At 43.9% G+C, this 20,360-nt stretch overlaps 1 protein-coding gene across 2 annotated transcripts in view; it reads right to left on the reverse strand.

Moving 5' to 3' along the window:
• LOC135222780 (DNA excision repair protein ERCC-1-like) overlaps positions 1-20,360 on the reverse strand; it is a 113,780-nt gene that overhangs the window by 50,388 nt on the left and 43,032 nt on the right. The gene's annotated exons all lie outside the window — the stretch shown is intronic.

Below are 20,360 nucleotides of genomic sequence, written 5' to 3' on the forward strand. Positions count from 1 at the left end.
TCCCTAAAGCCTGTGCTAGACTTAGACCTTCTCAGAGGCCTACTACAGTTTCATGGTTCTTAATGATGTCCTCAACTAGCCTTCAGATAACTGACAACTCATCTTGTTTTACCGTTCATTATGCTCCTGAGGAAGACATTATTCTTACTAAGCCTAGCCTCAGGAGCTAGAATTTTCAGAACTGTCGGCTCTATCCAGGGATGCGGGTCATGTGGAAATTCCTCCATCAGGAGAAGTTTCTACTTGCTCCGGATCGTAGCTTTTTAGCCAAAAATGAAGATCCTCTTGCAAGGTGGGCTCCTTGGAAGGTTATCCCACTTCCACAGGATCCTTCTCTCTGCCCAGTATCAACTCTTAGAGCCTTTCTTTCTCGTACTTCTTCTAGATCCTCAGGTGCTCTCTTTATGAGAGAAAAAGGTGGTACTTTATCAGTTAAAGGCATTAGACAGCAAATCCTTTACTTCATTAAACAAGCCAACCCTGAGTCATTCCCAAAAGCACATGATATCAGGGGAGTAGCCACCTCAATTAATTATTTCCAACATATGAACTTTGAGGATCTTAGGAAGTATACTGGATGGAAATCAACCCCGAACAAGTCTTTAAACGGCATTATTTAAAGTCCTTGGAATCTTTAAAGGTTGTTTTCAGCAGTAGCAGCGGGAAACATAGTTTCCCCTGATACTGTTTAGTAGTTGTAGTATTGATCCAGGTCTCCTTTCTACCTACTTCAACCAACATGCCTCAACCTATCGTCAGGCTACTCAACATCATAGCCTTAGCCGTTGTATCATATAGTGGATTGTCCCTTATTTTTTTTTTGGCGAGGGGACAACCACCCTTGTACTGATATGTACTCCAGTGTTCCTACCCTTATTTTTATGCTAGGGTAGGACACAATATGTTTGTATATTCACCATTTTTGTGTTTGTGATGATCTTCAGGCACAATGTGTTTGTATATATTTGGAATTAATTGTATTAATGATGGATTTGAGTGTACCTATCCTTATTTTTATGCTAGGGTAGGACACATATATGTATATATTTTGTAATTATATATTCTAATTAAGTAAATCCCAAATTTACCTTATTTTACATGCATATCTGTAATTTTTATTTATTTACCATTTAAGTACTTTAAGTTTACTAACATTCTGTTATTTATTATTATAATAAGTTAGTTTAAGTGCTTAATTTGTATGCTGTATTTGATTTACTTATATTATATCCATCATTTTAAACTGTTTTTCATTATTTCCTTTTCCCATATTGTCTGTTTTCTCTGGTACTCTTTCATAGGCCGACACGAGCTGAGCCCAGAAAAGGGATTTTTGACGAAGGAAAAATCTATTTCTGGGTGATTGGCTCGAGTGTCGCCCTATGAAAACCCCCCCTTTTTTTATGGGTTTTGTTTCCCCCCCTTGCAGGACAAGATGTATTTATGTTTTAATTAAGGATGACCGCTAGGGGCGCTGCTGTCCGTGGCGTCCTCTAGTAGTAGTAGTAGAAGCTGCATCGCCCGTTGGTATCAGCTCTCTCTTGGGGGGATTCTGGTAGGGAAGTTCTAATTGGTGTTTGGCTCGTGGTAGTGTTCCACACTCGCCCCTATATCATACCGACACTTCTTTTTAAGAGTGAGCGAGTCAGTTTTACTGACATTTTCTTAATTTTGTTTTTCTCTGGTAATTTTAGGCTAATTTTACCTAGAAAGAATGATATTAAGGATACTTTCATAGGGCGACACGAGCCAATCACCCAGAAATAGATTTTTCCTTCGTCAAAATCCCTTTTTCTGACTTCCTAAAGTAGGAAGTTAGAGTTTTATATTTCCTCAATCAAGTTCTAACACTTATTACACGTATTAATGAATAAATATTAATATTTCCCTTTCTTGCAAACTATTGTGAGTGTCTACCGAAAACTTCGGTAGTTACAACGTCATATATTCTTCAAAATTTTCGAGGTCAAATTCATTAAAAGTTAATAAAGCGTATGCCGAACCAAAGACCCAGTACTTCCCTGCAAAAGACAGCCCAGAGGATCGATGGCGATGAAACACGAAAATCAAGTCAGGAGGTACCGCAAACGTATGTTTACAATACGGCGACAGAGAAAATCTGGTTCTAGAAGGTAATGGTTCCTATTCCTGCCACCACCCAGCAGCGGGACGGTAGATCACCTTGATCTACCTACCTGTAGCGGTGCCGCGAAATTCGAATTTCTGTCGGGGACGACGGAGTCTATAGCTAAGTATATATCTGACAGGTAAGTTGAATGTATGAAATATTGCTATAATACCAGAGAACTGCTAAATTGGACATGTCAGAACTCTCCGACTTGCTCACCTATATAAAAGGTGTCGGTATAAACCTGGGGCGAGTGTTAAACACTACCACAGCAACCCCTCCAATTAGCCTTTTCCTCATCAAAAGCCCCTAAAATACGGGGAGCTGACCCATAGTCACACCCTGCTACCCGGTTGAAGGCGTCTGTGACGTCATACTTATCGACAGCATTGAAGCTTGGTGCACAGCAAGGGGGGGGAAAAACCAGGAGGGGATTTCACTGGGCGACACAGCTTCCTCGCCCAGAAATAGATTTTTCCTACATCAAAATCCCTTTTCTGGGCTCGGCCGTGTCGCTCCGTGAAATTGTACCAGAGAAAACACCAAGCTACATTCTTCTAAAATGAAATACAAGGGTAATTTGAATTAATTAGGATTAAAGAAACCAATAAACAGTTTACAATTGAAAAAATATAATTTCTGGGCTCAGCTCGTGTCGCTGCGCGAAAATATCCTTTAATCTATTATTTCTAGGGTAAATGTACTAACACATACCAGAGTAATAAATAAAATAAGAAAAGGTCAGTATAACTGACTCGCTCACCCTCCAAGAGGGTGTCGGTATGAACACTAGGCGAGTGGAGACCACTACCACGAGCCAAATACCAATAGAAATCTCCCACAACAAAAACCCTCCATGAGGAGAGCCGACCCACAGAGTGAGCAGCTCGTACTACTACTACTCCATCCCATGCTGCCGACTGCTGCGCCTCTGGTGGCCATCCTTTTCAGTTAGCGCACACGAGTCACACGTGTTATTTTTCTCTCTGTGTGTGCCCTTTCGTTGGATTTATCTATAATGGAGCGTGCAGCTATCGCAGCAGCTAAGTTAAGTACTCAGTATTTATGATTAGTTGGTTTTTTTCCGACCTGGGGACAGTATTGCCGTTTTTTAGGTATAAATACGTTCTCGGGGTGGCGGAAGCATGGCAGCATGGTTCTGCCGCGTGATGGGTTTCGTTCTTGGTCTCCCATACTAGAACATCCCCTTATTTATGTACGCTCTATTTGATTATCCGCTTTGTTTAGATTAAGGTCTACTCAGGTTGTCATGCATGCATGTATTTCACCTAGTAGGCTTTTTCTATCAGACCCTAGTCCAGGTTCTTAGTATCGGCCTCTGACTAGCTTTTGAGTGGTAGACTTGCCTTCGGGTTAGTCCCGTACACTCCTGGATTTTTTCTCCTGCTATATTACTTTCTCCCTTTCATTTTATTTTATTTTTTTATTATAATGTATTTTGTCATCGTTAGGTTAGTTAGGCGTCTGGCTTAGCCTAGGTCCTGGCTCATAGAGCCTATACTACCGCGATCAGTTTCAGTTGCTTCCCTATAGCATCTCTCTGATCAGTTGGTTTTAGCCCTGTGGCCTGTATGCTACCGCTTTTCAGTTCAAGTTGCTTCCCGATAGCTTCTCTCTGATCAGTTGGTTGGCCTAGGTTTGGTTATCGTATCTCAGTTTACCTTTACCGCCTCGTGTCACTATCGTGGTCACTTCGTGATTCACGGGACAGCCAGACGCCTGCCCCAGTCACCCTACCCTCCCGCTCTTCATAGAGTTCGGGCGGGGGTGGGTCGGTCTGCCCCATCTCGCTCCGCATACCCTCCGCCTGCCTCCCCTCTCTCCCCTCAGGCGGAGGGGCTAGGGAGTCGGGACAGACCCAGACTGGTCTCGACCTCTCCGGCTTCTCGGTCCGGCCGGGTGGTACGTTGTGGGGGGCCCTGGCCTTCCCCCCCCTCTGTTACTACCTTGTCGCTCCGGGCTAGCTCGAGCATGTATGTCCTCTCGCCCTTTCCCTCCTTACTAGAGCTCCTCCCTGATCGGAGTCCTGGTATCCAGCGGAAGGGGCTAGTCCACCCAGCAGAGTGGACCGGAACATACAGTAGGTCACTACTAACCTTACCGTATTGCTGAGTTACTACACTCCGCTTCACACTGAACCTAGTCCGGTTCGCTTGTGTTTAGGTTTAAGTTATCTATAAGTTTATCTTAAGTACCTTAAACCATCCCCCCTCCCTTTCATATCTTACCGGATCTCTCCGGGATTATAGCCTATTCAGGCAATGCAGGGAGGGGTTATGCCCAAATTTTTTCCGAGCTCCGGCATGTAACGGAGTTCTTTTGTCCTTTAGTCTGTAAGTGATGCCTTTTAAGATACTCATGTGTCTTCCCACTTACAGGCACCAACTGTGAGCATCCGGGATGTTCCGCTACACTTCAGGACCCCTGTGGACACGAGTTGCCGTCCCATGCTCCATGCGCGACTCCGCACGGGGACATCCAGGTCTGGTACCATGAGACGTGTACCATACCTGTTACGATCTGGTGAGCCAGCTTTGGAAGGGTAAGTTATTCCATCTCCAGTAGCTGCTCCGCTTCTTTTTAGTGCTTAAGTTTTCATCATTTACTTTAAACTTAAGGCATCTAGTTTAAGTTATACTCTAAGTTTTTAGTTTTAAGTGATTTCTTAAATCGAAATACGCCCTCTCTTACAGCTCGGCAGTAAGGGATACCGCACTGGCTACCCTGCGGGCCTGGGTCGGAGGTTTTGGCAAGAACGCCGCCAAGGGTCAGCCCTACATCCTCGAGAAGCGGTTAGCACTATTAATCTTCCCCGGAGGCCAAGGCGACAGGTTACGTCGACCCAGTAGAGGCGGACCCGACTATCGCCTTCATCCAACAACAGCTGGCGGCCTCCTTAACTGAACAAGACCAGGATATCTCCACGGATGTCGCAACCCCTGGATATTAATGTTGAACCGATGGTAGGTATAGACGACCTGTTGGTCGAGGTAAGTAAGGTGGGCACCCAAGGGTCGCCCTTGGGTGTGACTGTTTCTTCTACCCCTGCAACCTCTCCAATCCTTCCAAGAGGCTTTACGGGTGATGAATTATATACTCCTCCTGAGGCTTCGGTTAGACTAAGGTCAAGGCTAAAGTGATGACCTTGACTAAGACGTCATCGTCGTCTAAGAAGACGTCCTCGTCTTCTTCCTCACGTAAGTCTCCGGCTCGCAATTCCCGGCCCAGACAGGTCTAAAGCTTCTAAAGAAACTCCGGCTCTAAGTCCTCAAAAAGTAAATCCAAGGAGAGATCTCGCACTCCGGCAGAATCACCAGTTCCGCTACCATTGGTTCCAATTCAGAGCCTCCCCTCCACCTCCGCAGCAGCTCCGGCTTTGGACTCCAATGCTGGCCTGTTGCAACAGGTGGGCGACCTAGTTGGGTCCCTAAAGAGTAGTATGGAACAAATGATCTCTCGCCTGTCGGATAGGATCACTTCCCAAGATACTATTATAGCCGGGCTAAGAGAAGCTCCTCTAGCCTCTCCCTCACTTTCCAACACAAGTGGAACTCAGCTTCCTCCGTATGACTCACTTCCTGCTTTCTCTATGAACAACCCATGGAGAGTAGCGTCATACGCCCCCTTCCAGGACGGTCTCATCTCCATACCGGAGTTTGGAACTCGAAGAATAGAGGACTTCGAGTTCTACCCGGAAGGCCTACAGCCTCCTTTCATAGGCTACGCAAGGCTCACGCCTTCGGCTATGGTTCGGGACGATAGGGTACCAAAGGAGACAGTCCTCTATTCACGAGACCAGGCTCAGAGAGAATGGCTCAGATGTTTAGAGGACATGGATTGTTCTAACACCAAGATACAACCATTTAAAAGTCCCTTTACCATTTTCACAATGGATGAGAGTACCCCGCTCCCGTTCCTAACCAAGATAGCAAGGTCGACCATCTCAGCGGCCCAGAAGGGGGAAACCATGCCTCAGTTGAAAGAAGCAGATCCCACATCTCCGTTACTCCCTTCAATTGGAGAATTGTGGGAAGACTTGCCGAATACATTCTCAGCTGGCAAACTCAAACCGGACTGTGCTATGGAGCAGTTTGGTGAAAAGCTACCCAGGCTCCCAGATAGTCTTATTCAGGCTGAATTTGACGCAAAATCACGACTAGCCAGATCAATCAACTCTATGGCTATGTCTGAGGTAGCAACCATGGCCTATGGATCAGAACCAATTTTTAAGCTTATGACCAAAGCCCTGACTCAAACGGTGCAGTCAGATATGTTCGAGTTTGCCACTGCTAGAACGAATTGTAGGAAGCATGTCCTGCTAGAGGCAACCATTCGACATGAGCCGAATAGGTTACTCTCCTCTAACATCTGGGGCGCAGATCTCTTCCCAGAGGCTATGGTTAAGGAAGTCCAGGCAGAGGCTACGAGGTTGACCAGAGCCTTAAGGACCGTTGGGGCCTTACGGCTAGGAGGAGGCAAGACCTGACACCTAAAGGTAAGGGACAGAGGAAACCTAGGCGTTTCCAACCTTACCAGAAGAAGCAACCACGCTTTCCTCAACAAGTTCCAGCAGTGCCGTTAGTGCAGACAGCCCAACCTTCCACTTCTAAGGGTCAATCACAGCCAATTTATGTGATATCCCCTCAGCCTCAACCCTCTACCTCATACGCCATCTCTCCAGCTTACAATCAAGCCTTCGAGAGTCAAGCTTCTCAGAAGTATGACCGCTCGGGTAAGGGAGGCAGAGGTAAGCGGTCCTTTCGTGGGAGAGGATCGGGAGCCCCTTTAATAGGGGAAAGCACTTCAGAGGAGGCCGAGGCGGTTACCAGAACCAATGAAGAACTTCAGGTAGGAGGGAGGCTGTTTCACTTTCGCCACCGGTGGAACTTCAGCCAGTGGGCTCAGAGCATAGTGTCAAAAGGGCTGGTTGGAGCTGGTTGACGAACCCACCTCCAGCCAGACCTTTCCGTCAACTTCCTTCCAAAGAATTGACAGAGTACGCAAAGGACCTCCTTCAGAAAGGAGCTATAGCGAGAGTCAAGAGATTAAAAATTTCAAGGTCGCTTGTTCAGCGTGCCAAAGAAAGGCTCACAAAAAAGAAGGGTAATCTTAGACTTGTCCCGCTTAAACTTAGCCATCCGCTGCGACAAGTTCAAGATGCTCACGATCTCACAGGTGCGGACCTTACTTCCCCGTGGGGCCGTCACCACCTCTATCGATCTTACAGACGCCTACTATCATATCCCTATTGCAAGACACTTCCGTCCGTATCTGGGATTCAAGATAGGAGACCAGACATTCTCCTTCAAGGTAGTTCCATTCGGACTCAACGTGGCACCCAGGGTGTTCACGAAGCTAGCGGAAGTGGTAGTGCAACAACTCAGATCGCAAGGATTATGGTAGTGGCGTATCTCGACGATTGGTTGATCTGGGCCCCGGCCCCATCAGTCGAGGAATGCAACAAGGCTACACTGAAAGTGATCCAGTTCCTAGAATATCTAGGATTCAAGATAAACAAGTCCAAGTCAAGACTCACTCCAGAGTCAAACTTTCAGTGGCTAGGCATTCAATGGAATCTATCCTCCCACACTCTGTCGATTCCATCTACCAAAAGGAAAGAAATAGCGAAGTCAGTCAAGCAATTTCTAAGTCACAAACTAACATCAAGGAGAGCTCAGGAAAGGATCCTCGGCTCTCTCCAGTTTGCATCAGTAACGAACGTCTTAATGAAAGCCAAACTGAAAGACCTAACCAGGATCTGGCGCTCGCGAGCAAATGTCAGGTCCAGGGACAAGCTATCCTCAGTGCCTCTGATTCTAAAGAATCGGCTTCGGCCGTGGGCAAAAAGTCAAGAATCTATCAGTGTCAGTACCCCTTCAGTTCCCTCCACCAGGGATCACCATCCACACAGACGCGTCCTTAAGCGGCTGGGGAGGGTATTCCCAGGTCAAAAAGGTTCAAGGGATTTGGTCACTCCAGTTCCGTCAGTTCCATATAAACGTACTGGAGGCAATGGCAGTGTTCTTGACTCTAAAAAAGTTACACCCACCAAAGTACTCCCACATAAAGCTAGTCCTGGACAGCGCAGTGCAGGTAGTACATTGTATAAACAGAGGAGGCTCCAAGTCACGTCATCTAAATCACGTCATGGTAGCCATCTTCTCCCTGGCAGACAAGTTCAGTTGGCATCTTTCCTCCACTCACATAGCTGGAGTGAGAAACGTCATAGCAGACGCCCTATCCCGATCAGTACCCTAGAGTCGGAATGGTCACTAGACAACAGTTCGTTCCAATGGATCCTTCAAAGAGTCCCAGGGCTACAGGTGGATCTCTTCGCATCCCAAGCGAACCACAACTACCGTGTTATGTAGCCCCCAACCTGGACCCTCTGGCTTACGCCACGGACGCCTGGCTCTGGGACTGGAACAACTGGGAGAAGATTTACGTCTTCCCTCCAGTGAATCTCCTTATGAAAGTATTGAACAAACTCAGGACATTCAAGGGTCAAGTGGCTCTAGTAGCCCCAGACTGGCCGAAGAGCAATTGGTATCCCCTAATTCTGGAACTGGGCCTTCGTCCTCTTCGGATCCCCAGTCCCAAGCTCTCCCAGTCAGTACAAACGAAGACTGTGTTCGCTTCCTCAGGGATTCTCAAAACCCTAACTTTATGGATTTCATGAAGTTTGCGGCAAAAAGAGATGCGAATATTGACCCTCAGAATATTCTCTTCTTGGAATCCGATAAAAGGGATTCAACTTTGAGGCAGTATGATGCTGCTGTCAAAAAGTTAGCAACCTTCCTGAGAGAGTCAGATATCAGAATCATGACAGTTAATTCAGCTATATCCTTCTTCAGATCCTTATTTGAAAAAGGTTTAGCAGCTAGCACGATTACGACAAACAAGTCAGCCTTGAAAAAGATATTTCAATTTGGATTTAACATAGACTTGACGGATACCTACTTCTCGTCTATTCCTAAGGCATGTGCTAGACTTAGGCCTTCTGTGAGGCCTACGTCAGTTTCATGGTTCTTAAACGATGTTCTAAAACTGGCTTCCGAAACCGATAATGACACATGCTCGTTTATGATGCTCCTAAGAAAAACCCTATTTTTATTAAGCCTGGCTTCAGGAGCAAGAATTTCAGAACTGTCGGCTTTATCCAGAGATCCGGATCTTATTCAATTCCTTCCCACAGGGGAAGTCCTACTTTCTCCGGAACGTAGCTTTTTGGCAAAGAATGAAGATCCTTTGATGAGGTGGGAACCTTGGAAAGTACTTCCTCTTCCACAAGATGTATCCCTTTGTCCAGTTTCAACCTTACGAGCCTTTCTATCCAGGACCTCCTCAATCCTCATCGGGGCCCCTCTTTAAGAGGGAAAAAGGTGGAACTTTATCCATTAAAGGCATCAGGCAACAAATCCTGTACTTTATTAAACAAGCCAATCCTGACTCTTTCCCAAAAGCACATGATGTCAGAGCAGTAGCCACCTCAATTAATTATTTCCAACACATGAACTTCGATGAGTTGAAAAAGTATACCGGATGGAAATCGCCGACAGTGTTCAAACGTCATTACCTTAAGTCCTTGGAAGCTCTGAAATTTTCAGCAGTAGCAGCGGGAAACATAGTTTCCCCTGACTCTAGTTAATTTGTAGTAGAAGATTCAGTCCTCTTTCTACCTGCTTCACCCAACAGTTCGTCTATTCCTACCGTGTTCATTTACATTCACCTTGTGCCCTTAGCTGCTTTTATGATGATGTAGTGGGTGCCCCATTATTTTTTTTGCTAGGGACACTCACAGATTGATTATGGATATTGATCTCATGGATGTTACCCCCTTATTTTTATGCTAGGGGATACATCTCATGTTTATAATGGTTACGGGTTTTTGTATATTAAGTCATATACATTCCTTATATATTATCATTGTTGATTAATTTGTTCATTTGATTGTTTTAATTGCTATTATATTTTTGATACATGCCTTTACACAGATACCATTTTGTTACATGTAAGCCAATTTACCCTCTGTACATATGTAAATTACCTTATGTTAAGAAACATGTTAGAATTAAGGGTAATTTAAGCATATTTTTATTTTGTATCACTGTGTATTTGTATCTTTTTAGCAATTATATTCTTTTTATATTTACTTTATTTTTTATTTGAGACCTATTCTGATTTGTTTTATTACTTTTGTTTACAATCTTGTGCTATTTCTCTGGTACGATTTCGCGCAGCGACACGAGCTGAGCCCAGAAAAGGGATTTTGACGTAAGGAAAAATCTATTTCTGGGCGATTGGCTCGTGTCGCCAGCGAAATCCCACCCTACCCATCCCTTCGCCCAAGATTGTCTGCTAACTTCAGGATGGCCACCAGAGGCGCAGCAGTCGGCAGCATGGGATGGAGTAGTAGTAGTACGAGCTGCTCACTCTGTGGGTCGGCTCTCCTCATGGAGGGTTTTTGTTGTGGGAGATTTCTATTGGTATTTGGCTCGTGGTAGTGGTCTCAGCGCCTAGTGTTCATACCGACACCCGTCTTGGAGGGTGAGCGAGTCAGTTATACTGACCTTTTTCTTTATTTTATTTATTCTCTGGTATGTGTTAGTACATTTACCCTAGAAATAATAGATTAAAGGATATTTCGCTGGCGACACGAGCCAATCGCCCAGAAATAGATTTTTCCTTACGTCAAAATCCCTTTTATTACCTATAACATACACCATATAGCAATACATGTGGAAACAAATTACCCACATAAGATATAATTACCACAAAATTTGTATAAATCTAATATAATACTCAAATTCTAATAACAAATACATTTGCTGAGGTAGGTAGAATGTTAATGAGGCTGGCATAAAGGAAAAGATTCATATGACACAAGGACAGCACTATATTGATGTTGTAGCAGGGGACACTGGTCTCCCTACTGCTATGGTATGATATTATAGATCCTCCAAAGACTTAAGGTAATGCTTTTTGAAAACCGAGGGGCGACTTCCAACCAGTATACCTCTTCAGATCATCAAATTTCATATATTTGAAGAAATTTATAGAAGTTGCTATAGCCCGAATGTCATGCACCTTGGGAAATGACCCTGGGCTGGCTTTCTTGATAAAATACAAAATTTGTTGTCTAATACCCTTTAGAGATATGGTACCACCACCGTCCTAATGAAGAGCGGGCCTTCGGAATAGGTAGATGTTTTAGATAAATAGTCCTTAAGAGTTGTAACAGGACATAAAGATGGATCCTGCGGAAGCGGAACAATCTTCCATGGGGACCACCTTACCAAAGGGTCCTCATTCTTAGCCAGAAATTCTTCATTTGGTGAAAGCAACACGTCACTCCTCCCGAGGTAAAGGAACTTCCTATATGCCCCTTGGGTCCCGAGAAAAATAATGATGGACAGCTCCGATATCCTGGCACCTGAAGCCAGACTTAATAAAAACAGTGTCTTATGCAAAAGGTTTGGTAATCACATTTTAAGTTGTCTGTTTTGGAAGCTAACCAACCTTAGAACATCGTTAAGAAACCATGACACTGACGACGGCCTGTGAACGGGCCGCAGATGTGCACATGCTCTTGGAATTGAGGTGAAATAAGACTCAGTTAGATTTATACCAAACCCGAGAAGAAAAATCTTTTTCAGAGCTGACTTAATGGTTGTTATTGTGGCAGCTGCCAAGCCTTGTTCGAATAAAGTCCTGAAGAAGGTTATAGCCACGTTCATTGTCATTACTTTGATATTTGATTCCTTGAGAAATGTAGACAATTTCTTAACTGCTGAATCATACTGGCGAAGTGTAGATTCTCTTTTGTCTGACTCCAAGAAACAAAATGTTCTGTGATCAATGTCCCCTACTCTCCTACCTGCAAACTTCATGAAATCCATAAAGTTAGGGTTTTGTGAAGACCTGAGGAATCAAACACAGTCCTTGTTTGAACTTGTTGCGACAACCTCAAGTCCGGGAGAGGGTGAGGACAAAGACCTAGCTCCAGGAGAAGGGGAAACCAATTGCTCTTGGGCCAGTGTGGAGCTATGAGAGCCACCTGACCTTTGAAAGATCTCAACTTGTGTAGCATCTTCAGGAGAAGGTTCACTGGAGGGAATAGATAAATCTTCCTCCACTGGTTCCAATCTATACTGCGAGCGTCCGTAGCGTATGCCAGAGGGTCCAGGTTTGGGGCTACGTAACAAGGCAGCTTGTGGTTTGCCTCTGTAGCGAACAGATCTACTTCCAGACCCGGTACTCTCCTGCAAATTCTCTTGAAGGATTCCCGGTCCAGTGACCATTCTGACTCCAGGGGGGCTGATCGGGACAGTGCGTCTGCTACTACATTGTGGACTCCTGCCAGATGGGTAGCCGATAGATGCCAGGTGTTCTTGGCTGCTAGAGAAAAAATTGCTATCATCACGTGGTTCACATGACTTGACTTTGAACCAACTGTTTATACAGTGTACCACTACCGCACTGTCGAGGACCAACCTGATATGAGTCTTCTTCGGAGGACGGAGCTTCCTCAAGGTCAGAAACACTGCCATAGCTTCCAGGACGTTGATGTGAAGCTTTTGGAACTGAGGTGACCAAGTTCCCTGAACCTTCTCGTGCTGTGAATAACCTCCCCAACCTGTCAGTGATGTGTCTGTGTGCCACCACTAGGGACGGGGAAGGGAACTGCAACAGAATCTCTTTGGCTACGTCCGCGGCCTTTGCCCAAGACGAAGACGTTTCCTGAGAATCAGAGGTATCCGGGCGATCTTGTCCCGACACCTGGCATTGGCCTTTGAACGCCAAACTCGATTGATGTCCTTGAGCTTGGCTTTCAACAGAACGTCTGTTACTGAGGCAAACTGGAGCGAGCCTAGGATCCTCTCCTGATTCCTCCTTGAAGTCTTTCTGCATTTTAAGAATTGTCTTGTTGCCTGGGCAATCTCTTTCCTCTTCCCTGATGGAATGGAAAGAGTGGGAATCCAAGTCCCAATGGATACCTAGCCACTGGAACTTGGACTCTGGGGTCAAACGGGACTTGGCCCTGTTGATCTTGAACCCTATATGTTTCAGGAAAAACATGACCTTGTCCATGGCCTGCATACACTTGTCTTTGTCCAACTCCCAGATTAGCCAGTCGTTATTTTTTTCATAAATTCACCATAAATCGATATATTGTGCTAGAGACTTCCAATTTGTTGCAAAATGAAGGTAAATGATTGAATATTACTAGAATATAAGAGTTTTAACTTACAATTGCGTTTTTTGACCATTTCGGTAGAGCCAAAGTTGACCGAAGGTTGAAAATTTGTCACATCATTTTTTATATGAAAATATTTCAAAACTGATAAAAGCTACAACCATGGGTTGTTTTTAGTTGTATTGTGCATGAAATTGTGCACATTTCCATATATAAAACTTTATGCAAACATTACCACAATCGCATGTATGATTTTTTTCGGAAGAGTTACCGCACGGATGTAAGGAAAAAGTTTTTTCATAAATTCACCATAAATAAACGAAATATTGTGCTAAAGACTTCCAATTTGTTGCAAAATGAAGGTAAATGATTGAATATTACTAAAATATAAGAGTTTAGCTTACAATTGCGTTTTTTCGACCATTTCGTAGAGTCAAAGTGACCGAAGGTTGAAATTTTGGCACTTATCGTTATTTATATGAAAATATCTCAAAACTGATAAAAGCTACAATCATGAGTATTTTTTTGTTGTATTCTACATAAAAATGCGCACATTTTCATATATAATACTCCATGTAACGGCTAATTTAAAATGGTACAAAAATTATGTCAAAGTGACGAAATAATTTCAGAGATGTGTCACCGATACCTTTTTAGCGCAGCAAGAAAGAAATTCGCGCTTGCGCGCCTGCGTAACGATTGTAAACAAAACAACACCTTGATCCGTGAACTCCCAGCATTCCCCAAGGCGCGTGATTCAAGAGTTTCGACTGGTATGCCTATAAGTATTTTTCTGCGAATTTTTAAAAAAAACTTTTGTATGTCGACGTAAAATACGTCCAGTCAGCACCCGAGAGACAAAAAATGTTGACGTAAAATACGTCCACTCGGCGTTTAAGGGTTAAGAACCACGCCCGTACCAAACATCAAGAGGCTGTCTCCCGGGATGTGATCACCCAGAACACTAAGATCACCGGGAAGGCCCCTGATGCCTGTCGGTTATGCTTGCTGGAGGTGCTTCTCATCCAGCAAATAAAACCAACACTGAATGCGACGCAGGAAGAATTTGTCCTCCCCACAAGTATGAGAAGACCTGCCACCAAGAATGACACAACCGACCACAACAACTCTACGGAAGACAACGCCCCCGAACGAGATACTCCTGTAGGCAACGACAATCATATTAGCCGTGACGTCCAGCAGCGTTACACAATGCCCAGCAGTGTTACCGCACACCTCAGGGGGTCTAGAAGATTACAAGAACGAAACCATCGATATGGCGAAAGTGGCTTGAGACCCAGCTCAAATCACCAATGATAAAGAAGACTTACAGCCGCCAGCCAATAGGAGTTCAGCATGGGGCAGACCACCTGCATTTGATAATGACCTCAATAGGCACTCTACTAGCCTGTTTAAGTAGTACGGAAAAATATGCTATTCGAAAAATAGAGAAGAATCTCTACAAGTGTAATGCTGCTGAGGTAGCCATCACGTTTAATAAAATATGCTTGAGAGAGGGTTTGCTTCCTAAGTACAATATAATAATAATAATAATAATAATAATAATAATAATAATAATAATAATAATAATAATAATAATAATAATTGAAAAAGAAACCCACAAATTCAATTTGTAACTTGTTTACTTCTAAGTATTTACATTTAGTTTTACTCCACACTCAGAGTGTGGAGTAAAAACTAAATGTAAATACTTAAAAGTAAACAAGTTACAAATTGAATTTGTGGGTTTCTTTTTCAATCTTCAGAAGAAAACTGAAAGAAGTTTTTGTTTGGTTAATAATAATAATAATTAATGATAATAATAATAATAATAATAATAATAATAATAATAAGAATAATAATAATAATAATAATAATAATAATAATAATGAACCAAACAAAAACTTCTTTCAGTTTTCTTCTGAAGATTGAAAAAGAAACCCACAAATTCAATTTGTAACTTGTTTACTTCTAAGTATTTACATAAGTTTTTAACTCCACACTCGAGTACTTTCAGGCCCTTCTGTGGCCCATTCTCAAGAGATGTTTGGGATGTTAGCCTGGGTCAAGGCCCAGCAGTCTTCTGGAACTTCTTCTCGTTGTGCTGTCGTTTATGCGATGGCTGTTCTGGTTTTCTTGAGAGTTGCCAATCCCCTCTTGTCGCTCTGATATCCTGAGCTGATGGTCAATGGGATTCACCCTTGTGGTAAGGGTGTGGTCACCGAAAGTCTGTTGGGCAGGAAACCTAATCTCCAGGTCAGCAGGGTCAATCTTAGCTTCTTTTAATATCAAAGCTCGGCTTATGGGATCTTCTGAGGTAAAACCTTTGTTTCCTTCAATTACTTTGATCTCTCTGATAAGCGCACCTTCTACTACCCTCCTGTGACTAATTTTGTTGCTTTTGTATATAAGCCTACTGTTTTTGAAATCCATCCTATGGTCATTTTCCCAACAATGTCTAGCTATAGCACTCCCCTGAGAGTTAAGATGTACTGCCCTTCTATGTTCTTGGACTCTAGTCCTTATTCCCCTACCTGATTCCCCCACATATCTGTCTCCACAATTATTGCAATTGATTATGTATACCCCCGCTACATCCTCTGTATTACTGTCTTCTCCTTCCAATTTATTTTTACATACTTTGTTTTTTAAGGTATTATCAAATGTATATACAAATTTATATTGACTTTCTTTCATTTTTGAAGTGATTTGTTTCATTTTAGGCATAAAAGGGAGGGCAACTATTTTCTTGTTTTCTTTATTCCATGTACTCTCTACATTCGCTCTGTAAAATATTTTTCTAGCTTTGTTGAGTGGGGCCCTTTTTCTGAACCATTCCGGGTATGCTAATGCATCGAAGCTTTTATCGATGTAATTTATTTCTTGCTCTATCTTGCAAGGGTCACACGATCTCATTGCCCTAAGAAATAAACCTGTTAGAACCCCTATTTTCTAACGTGGTTGAATAATAATAATAATAATAATAATAATAATATTTTTGGTAGAAGACCCTCTTTTAGGCAAATACTGTTAAAAAGGATGGCAGAATTAAGCGAGTTGATTTTATATATTGTTTTTTCTATTTTCCTTACAATTTGCTTCTCAGGCTCAGCGATGTTTCTGAGTAACTGGCCAATATTCATATTGGGAATTTTCAAAAAATTGTAAATGCTGAAGGAATCTTTTATTAGAAAAGGATATCAGGTCCAGGTCAAGCAGGGGTCGTCGTCAGTGCCGGTATTATTCCGTAAGCGTAGTTCAGTTTGGGCGTGGGTCGTCTTTGGTTCAAGGGCTGGTATTGGTGCTGGTTTAGCTGGTATCACGTGACGTTTCGACCTTCTCATAGGTCATCTTCGGACGAGCCGGTTGAAGAGACTGAAGCAAGAAAGTTTGCGGAACGGTATTTATAGCGGCACGGACCTAGAGTTGTGGATCTCGCCTCGAAGGTCTCGGGGGATTCTATCGTGCGAGCGCCACAGTAGTGTGCCTGGGGATGAACGTCAGGAATTCCGTCTGTAGCAGGAATTGTATCATCCTGTGGGGGGCTCCTGATTATCTGGCATCGTCGGGGAGTCGCTCGCTGCTCTCCGGGCGGCGGTGGGAAGGAGAAACGTTTCTTGAGTGATATTTAAGTTTGGTTTCTCCTTACCTATATGAAGGGCTTCTAGGAGGTACAGACGTTGGGGATCTGTTGTCTGATCTATTATTATGATATTAGGGATAATATCATTTCTTTTTATCCGTTTGTCATGAGCAGTCCTGACGTGGTTGAATATGGCTCCTTCTTGGGCGTGGCAGGATGAGATTCCGAATTCAGCACGAGGGTGTACACGAAGCCGACGAACCTGGGAATGTGCATGAACGGTGAGAGTGAGTGCCCTGAGAGGTATAAGCGCTCCACCATCAGCGCCTTCGTCAGGAGGGCCCTCTCACACTGCTCATCCTGGAATGACACACACAGTGAGTTGGAGCGCGCCGCCCAGGTCCTCGTCGACAACGGACACACCAATCGTGCTGTTGATGAATCAATAAGGAAAAGTATGGAAGCCTTGTACCACCAGGAACCCCGCCCCGACGTTGCAGAGCCCATCAAGCTTTTCTACAAGGGGCACTTCCACCGGAGGTACAAGGAGGACGAACAAGCCCTCAAAAAGATCATCAAGGAACACGTCAGCCCCGCTGACCCAGACAGAAATATTAAGATAATTATATATTATAAAACGAAGAAGACGAGCAGCCAGGTGATGAGAAACAATCCTTCGGCGCCCCTGCAGGATCCCTTGAAGAAGACGGGTGTGGTCTACCGTTACACATGCCCCGTCCGAGGATGCATCGGCAAATACGTCGGTATGACCTCCATGCGTTTCTCCAAGCGAATCTTCTGCCACGCCCAAGAAGGAGCCATATTCAACCAAGCCAGGACTGCTCATAACAAACGGATAAAAAGAAATGATATTATCCCTAATATCATAATAATAGACTCAGACAAACAGGATCCCCGTCTGCGCCTCCTAGAAGCCCTTCATATAGGTAAGGAAAAACCAAACTTAAATATCACTCAAGAAACGTTTTCTCCCTCCCACCGCCGTCCGGAGAGCAGCGAGCGACCCCCCGACGATGCCAGATAATCAGGAGCCCCCACAGGATGATACAATTCCTGCTACAGACGGAATTCCTGAAGTTCATCCCCAGGCACACTACTGTGGCGCTCGCACGATAGAATCCCTGAGACCTTCGAGGCGAGATCTACGTCTTCACCCAAGACTGGCCCGACCAATGAGAATGCAACTCTAGGTCCGTGCCGTTATAAATACCGTTCCGCAAACTTTCTTGCTACAGTCTCTTCAACCGACTCGTCCGAAGATGACCTACGAGAAGGTCGAAACGTCACGTGATACCAGCTATACCAGCACCAATACCAGCCCTTAAATCAAAGACGACCCTGGCCCGAACTGAACTACGCTTGCAGAATAATACCGGCACTAATGACGACCCTGCTTGACCTGGACCTGATATCCTTTTCTAATAAAAGATTCCTTCAGCATTTATAATTTTTTTAAAATTCCCAATATGAATATTGGCCAGTTACTCAGAAACATCGCTGAGCCTGAGAAGCGAATTGTAAGGAAAATAGAAAAATGAAGTTTTTATTTTAAAACTAATATTGTAATACCTACCTGAACACCTGAATAAGACCCTGGTCACTTACCAGCCCGAACCATCATTATTAAAAATTTACCAAATCTTTGGTTAAAATAAACAATCAGTGTTGCCAATCTCCTGGCAAACACCCTCGTTACCTATAGTTACCAGCCCACCGCTGGTAGCCCTGCCTCACCGGCCGGTCACACCTGCCCTCTCACGTCAATCATAACTCAATAACTCTGTATGAGAGGGGAGGAGGGTGGGAATCATTCAGGTGTTCATGGTAGGTATTACAATATTAGTTTTAAAATAAAAACTTCATATTGCAATACACCCCCTGAACACCTGAATAAGCCCGCATTTAACAACATTAATTTGGAGGTGAGGAATCAAATCTAAAAAAACCCGGCCCTCCACTGTACCAGTTGTCAGTCACTCTAATTGAGTATGCGGGTCAGTCTCAAGTTCATTTGTCACTCGTCCAAACTAATCTCCCATGTGTGGCCTTCTAGGCCTCCCATATGTGGAGGGAAAAACTCCCTGCACCTCTGCCCTAAGGTCAAAACTCATTGAGTGCGGGAGGGATACAAACCTGTTTCCTCTCAGCTGGCTATGTGCCTCACCTGAGTAGAGGAAAAACTGAAGACCTCCCATGTGGCTCGGCGGCTCATGTATGGAGGGAATCTGAAGACCTCCCATGTGGCTCTCCGGCCTCTCATGTATGGAGGGAATCTGAAGACCTCCCATGTGGCTCTCGGCCTCTCATTGTATAGGAGGGAAACTGAAGACCTCCCATGTGGCCTTAGGCCTCTCATGTACGGAGGAGACAATCATGTCCATCGGTGCGTCTGCGACGGTGTCGTCAATTGTAGTGATGTCCTCTCTTGTAGTGTTGTACCTGCCTGTCTGTACTCTGCCTGGTTGGCACTTGGAAGAATACCCTCAGATAGACCCAGACATGTTCTTTCCTATCTGTCCTAATACTTAAAATCCTCTCGTGATATATCATATCATGAATACCTTATACATATTCCTAATATTCGCTCCTACTCTAATACTAACTCAGTCAGCAAGATTGTTGGGTTTAAAAATAGAATTTAGGCCAATGGCCGAGTATTGGGACTATGAGGTCAGTCAGCGCTGAAGGGAAATTGACAAAGTTTGAAAAGGTGTGACAGGAAGAAAAACCTCTGTTACACAATGAGTTCCAGTGTTAGGAGAGCGTGGAAAATAGGATGAGAGAATATGAAATCAGAAAAGTAAGATAGAGAGAGAGAAGAGAGAGAGGTACGAGAGAGAGAGAGAGAGAGAGAGAGAGAGCGAGAGAGAGGAGGGAGAAGAGAAATACAATCGTCTAGGATAAAGAGAGAATATAAAATCAGGGAAGTGAGACCTTACAGACCTTACATACCTTACATCTTGTTCGGGTTGCCCCAGGTCCCTCAGTGTGAGGCACCTCTAATGTCTACCAGAGTTTTGCTAGTACATCTTCCGGTATATTTTGCATCTTCCAATCTTGGATGGTCTGGGATGCAGTTTAGATATTTGTCGAGCTTATTCTTAAACACATCTACGCTCACTCCTGATATATTCTTCAGATGAGCTGGCAACGCATTGAATAGACGCTGCATTATCGATGCTGGTGCGTAGTGGATTAATGTCCTGTGTGCTTTCCTTATTTTTCCTGGTATAGTTTTGGGCACTATTAATCTACCTCTGCTTGCTCTTTCTGATATTTTTAGTTCCATGATATTTTCTGCTATTCCTTCTATCTGTTTCCATGCCTGAATTATCATGTAGCGTCTCTTCTCCTTTCTAGACTATATAATTTTAAGGATTGTAGTCTTTCCCAGTAGTCAAGGTCTTTAA

The sequence above is a fragment of the Macrobrachium nipponense genome, chromosome 8, assembly GCF_015104395.2.
Source record: "Macrobrachium nipponense isolate FS-2020 chromosome 8, ASM1510439v2, whole genome shotgun sequence".
NCBI classification, from domain to species: Eukaryota; Metazoa; Arthropoda; class Malacostraca; order Decapoda; family Palaemonidae; genus Macrobrachium; species Macrobrachium nipponense.